Raw genomic sequence first — 6,000 nt, forward strand, 5'->3', positions numbered from 1 at the left:
GACTAAACGACTAAACAACAACAACAGAATACCCACTTGTTCCAAGGAAGGCTCTCATACTCTAGCCTGCCCCAGGAAACTACCGGTATTTCCCTCCTGCTCCTGCATACAAGACATCCACTTTAACTAATGACAGCCTTCGGCCTGGTACCGTACTTAGACGCGGAGAAATGGTACGGTAGTGGCAGGAACATGAAGCACAAAGGGCAGCTTTTTATGCAAGCCAGTGGTGTAGCGAAGTAATTTTTTTACCCTGAACTTAATGGTACTGTATATTACCTCACTTCAAATGTGGTTCACCAACCTTGCTGCATTTGAGGACCCTCCTGCTAAGTGGGGCTCTGAATTTCTGTCCTGACAGCACTGTTTATACAAGACACCATTCTCTTAACCTCATCCGTGACATCAGGAAAATGACACTGGCCAACATCACTTGCAAGCCCTGCTGAGGTAAAAAAAAAAAAAGGTGTTTTATGATTTTTTTTTAGTCATGCTGTGGACAGGGGCTGTACAAATGGGTTGTAAGTTGTTTGGAGACGTTCAGATAATGAAAGACTAACAAGTATTGTTTTTTGTTTTGTTTTGTTGTTGTTGTTGTTGTTGATGATGATGAGGCCCCCCTGTGATTGCTAATGCGGATCCTGCTGTTTCACACAATCATTGTTCAATGTCCTGGTCACCCTTGCCTGAATGCTTACCAACAGCCATTATTAGGAAATTCCGTGTCTTCCTCTAGCTGTTCAGGATAAACTAAATACCCACCCTGTGCTATTTGCTTTATGCCTCTGAATCATCAATTTGCTCCACTCCTTCACCACACAGCACTTCATGTTCAATTATGCTAAGTAATACATCTTCGCTACAGAGCAGGCACAAGACAGGTATCTTTCTTTTCATTTAGAGCTCCTTTCCCATCTTTATAGATGTGGAAGGCTCCTCCCAAATATTTGTTCCTGCCTATGTGATATTTCCTGGCATGCAGAAGGGAATTTGACTTTGAAAGGTGGGTGTTTCCCAGAAGCAACAGCAGCACACAGAAAATGATTCAAATGTTAATTTCAGCAACAGCTTTCCTAACACATGAGGATGCGCAGCCAGTTGGTACATTTGCCCTATGTAATTTCTATGTTGGTACCGTGTTTCCCCTTTTTTAAGACACCGTCTTATAACTTTTTTTCCTCAAAAAAACACACGGTGGCCTTATTTTCAGGTGGTGTCTTATTTTTTTTATTACCACATAAGTACCGGTATGGTAAAGCAATCTACAGTACATTTATCTCAGGGCTGTCCTTAAGGGTGCTGCCGGCGGGGCTGGAGCTGTTGCTCGGAGGCGCAGTGTCCAGCCTCGCCTCTTCCTTGGTGCCCCCCAGAACTGCGCCTATCACTATATCTTATTGCCCAAGTCTAGCGGGGGCCGGCGCGGAAGGTGACACCACCCGCTTGGCCACCTCCTGCGATGCCAGAAATGTTCCCAATCAGAGGGGAGGCAAAGCGTGGTGTCCAAAAGCCCCCCCCCCAAGAGCTGGGTCTCTGAAGGTTTGTAAGTCCTACACACCAGATCCTCCTCCAGGAGAAAGGGAGAGAGAGATTATTCAGAGCCCACCAGAGCCACTCCTCCTCCAGATTTGCAGTGGGTCTGTTGGCAAAACGAGATGGGTGAGGGGATGTCAGATTTTTAAAAAAGCCAGAAGGTGAAGCCATTCTGAACCACCCTATGGCCATAGAACATCTGTAAGCAGCATTGCCCAGGAAGATACCATTACCTTCCCCATTGGGCAAATGTACACCCAACTGGAGCCACTTTATGCTTCCAAAAGCATGAGAGAGAGAGAGAGAGAGAGAGAGATGTGCACACGGGGGGGGGGAGAGAGAGAGGATACGCGTCGCGCAAACACAGAGAGACAGACGTGCACACGGGGGGGGGGGAGAGACGCGCGCGCAAACACACACAGAGAGAGAGAGACACGCACGCACACACACACACACACACAGAGAGAGACGCAAGGGGAGAGAGAGACGTGCGTGCGCACAGAGACGGAGAGACAGAGAGAGACGCAAGGGGAGAGAGAGACGTGCGCACGCACAGAGACGGACGTGCACACACCACACACACACACACACACACACAGAGTGCGGCGCTGCTTTGCGCTTTGTCGGAAGCGGCGGTGGCTGCAGCGTTGACAAAGCACGAAGCAGCCACCGCACTTAGGGGAAGATGTCCAGAGAGGGGTCTGCGGGGCCGAGGCAATGTGTGAAAGGGACGGATGGCGAGGAGGAAGCGGGGAGTGAACCGATTGGGGCTTTAACACGCCCGCATGCGCAAAAGGGAGGCTCGGAATGTGGAGATCGTTTCTCTTAAAGTGCTGCAAGTAAACGAGCCTCTCTCTCTCTTTCCTCCTGCCGCTCGTGCCCTTGGTGCTCCGTGCGGCGCTGCTTCGCGCTTTGTTAGCGCTGCAGTCGCCGCCCACGCTTCCGGGCGCCGACCTGACCCGGCAGGCTTCCTCCTCCTGCCGCAGCCGGCATTGCAGGAGCTGGATCCTGCTGGCTTGTGCCCTCGGTGCTCCGTGCGGCTGTTGCACGCTTTATTCGGCTGCTGCGCAGCCCCGCTTCCAGGCACTGACCCGACCGGAGCAGGCTTTCCACACTCCTGTAGCGGCCACCGTGCTGGGTCCCACTAGCTGGCTGGGGCACTTGGTGGTCTTGCTCTGCGTGGCACTGAAGTATGGCTTATTTTCAGGGTATGCCTTATATGTCTCAAATGCTTAAAAACCCTGCCCTGGCTTACTTTTTGACTATGTATTAAAAAAGGGGGAAACACGGTACATTTGCCTCTATGTAATTTCATCCCTTCTCTCATTTTCTCCAGCCTTTCCTAATCGCAACTAAAAGGTTACATTCTCCTGCTCTCTTACTCTCTCTCATTTTTCACTGAGACAGTGGAAGCCAGGTTAAGACACATTTTGATGAATTAATCTGGGAGGGACAGTGGTTGTTACCCCTGAGAGAGCCAGGGGGAAATGAATGAAGACAGTAAGGCAAGAAGAGCCCAGGTGTCCCTTTGGAGAATGGAAGACACAGCGAAAACAATTGTGCTTCAAGAAATAGAGTTTTATATTTTCACCTTCAGTCTGCACGGAGGGGATCCAGATCTTACAGCATGGTCCAAAGCATTGCAGCAGTTCTTCCTTCTCCCTCACCAAGATGGATCTCACCCTTTCTTCTTCCCAGAAGCCCCTTGCCCTCCCCCAGAACAGTTACCCTGGCAACCCTTCCAAATCTCCCAATCTCTGGTCACACCTGGGCAATAAGTTCCATTGTCTTGTTTATTGAACCACAATGGCTCTCTTAAACGGCCCAAGTTTGGCCAGGCTACCCAGGATCCCCTCTGCAGCTTATACCGTATTCTCCCTTCATATAACAAATAACCCAAAATCCTAGCATTTATTAATTTAAGTGGTGTTTTTTTTTGGGGGGGGGAGTTCTGTAACAGTGGCCAATGGTCAGAATCCCACCACTCACTGGGACACCCTTCCACTTGCTGTTAAAGGTAAAGGTAAAGGGGATCCCTGACCATTAGGTCCAGTCGTGACCGACTCTGGGGTTGCGCGCTCATCTCGCATTATTGGCCGAGGGAGCCGGCGTTTGTCCGAAGACAGCTTCCAGGTCATGTGGCCAGCATGACAAAGCCGCTTCTGGCAAAACCAGAGCAGCACATGGAAACGCCGTTTACCTTCCCGCTATAGCGGTTCCTATTTTATCTACTTGCATTTTGACGTGCTTTCGAACTGGCTAGGGTTGGCAGGAGCTGGGACCAAAGCAACGGGAGCTCACCCCGTCACAGGGATTCGAACCGCCGACCTTCTGATCAGCAAGCCCTAGGCTCAGTGGTTTAACCACAGCGCCACCTGGGTCTCTTCCACTTGCTGTTAGATGAGGCCAAAATAGTGGCAAGCTTCAAAGACCCATCCATCTGCTTAAGCAGGGATTCCCCGGCTCGTAACTTTCTTCACATTATTCTGCTTTATTATTTATTGATATTTAACTGCATCTTTTATTGATGGCTTCTCTGTTTTTGCTGATGTATTTCTACGTACTTTTGGTTTTAAGTGTTGCGTATACATTTCCCCCCTTTTCCTTTTTAATGAACTTACTGTGTTTTATGCAAACTGCTGAGGGATTTTGCATATTAAGTGGCATGCAGTATAAATATTATTAATCATTAATGATAATCTTACTCTCCCATAATTGGTGGATCTAAAGGAGTGCTCAGCAAAAGAAAAAAGAATAAATTGATCAAGTGTGGGGGGGGGATGGGAAAATTGGGAGCCCCACAAACCTCCGGGCCACATGACATTAGGGGTGGAGGACACAGTTATGGCAGCAATCAATGAAGAAAACTATTTTAAATGACAGTTTGGGGGTTTTGTGGGTGAGGCTATGATTTAGCGACTGTTGTTCTAAAAGATAGTGTAGGTTGCTTTTTATGCTCTGGTTAAATACTACCAGTGGAAGAGAGCCCATCGCCTCCTGAGGCAGATTGTTCCACTGATGATCAGTTCCGACTGTCAGGAAGCTTTTCCCGCTCCCTTGCAATTCCTACCTGTTGGGTCTATTTGTTCCACCCATTGGAGCAAGAGAAAGGGAAGTCTCCTTTATCTTGTGCACAATAGCCCTGCAGATAATTGCAGAGCCTGATGGTCTCTCAGCTTGATCTTTCCTTTTCAGTGCCAAACATGTCCAGCTCCATTGACTTTTCCCCAAAGGACCCCTCACAGAAATAATAAGTAAAGAAGTTCAAAATAAAATATTGTGGACAAAACAAAGGTATTTCGAACAGGCCAATAGGCCTGGGAGAATGCTTGCGTGGTTAGTTAAAGAAAAAGAAAAGGATAGGATAATTAACAAAATAGAGGTTGAAGATAAAGAAATAACGGATTCACAACAAATTAAGGAAAGTTTTATAAATTACTATAAGAGGCTCTATAAAGAGGAAAGGAAAGACGAGAAAGAAATCCAGAACTATCTGACTCAAAATAAATTACCAGAAATAAATGCAGTAGAATATCAATATTTAAATGCAAAAATCCAAGAGGAGGAAATTAAACAAATTATAAAGAAAATGGCTGAAGGAAAGTCGCCGGGACCCGATGGGATCTCGGTAAAATACTACAAGGTACTAGAAGATCTGGTAATTCCGAGATTAAAAGAATTAATGAACGAAATTTTAGAAAAAGGCACAATACCGAGGTCCTGGCAGGAGGCCCTGATAACATTGATACCTAAAGGAGATTCGAATTTGAAATTAATTAAGAACTACAGACCGATATCCTTACTTAACACAGATTATAAAATATTTACAGGGATATTGGCAAACCGATTAAAAAATGTATTAAATAGAATAATTGAAAAGGACCAAGCGGGTTTCCTCCCCGGGAGACAGATAAAAGATAACACCAGGGTCATCATAGACCTGATAGAATATTTGGATTTAAACCCCAGCCTAGAAACAGCAATATTACTAGTAGATGCCGAAAAGGCTTTTGATTGCGTATCATGGGATTTCATGATAAGAACCTGTGAAAAGCTAGAACTGGGTCCCAAATTTCTAAATGGAATTAAAGCAATCTACAGAGATCAGAGGGCAAAACTGATTATAAACAACGAAATCACGGAAGAATTTAGTATAGAGAGAGGCACAAGACAGGGTTGCCCCCTGTCTCCCTTATTGTTTATTGCAGTTTTGGAGACCCTCTTGGTGGCAATTAGGAAGAACAGAACAATAAAAGGAATAAAGCTGGGAGCTTATTGTTTTAAAGCCAAAGCCTTTGCCGACGATTTAATTATAATGACTGAGAATCCGGAGGAAGGAATCGTGGAAGGGCTAAAGGAGATGGGGAGATTTGGTGAAGTGTCGGGCTTTAGACTAAATAAAGATAAATCGAAAATGTTAACAAAAAATATGAGAAAAAAAGATATAGAGAAATTGGAAAAGATAACAGA

Source organism: Zootoca vivipara, chromosome 1, assembly GCF_963506605.1.
Source record: "Zootoca vivipara chromosome 1, rZooViv1.1, whole genome shotgun sequence".
Taxonomy (NCBI): Eukaryota; Metazoa; Chordata; class Lepidosauria; order Squamata; family Lacertidae; genus Zootoca; species Zootoca vivipara.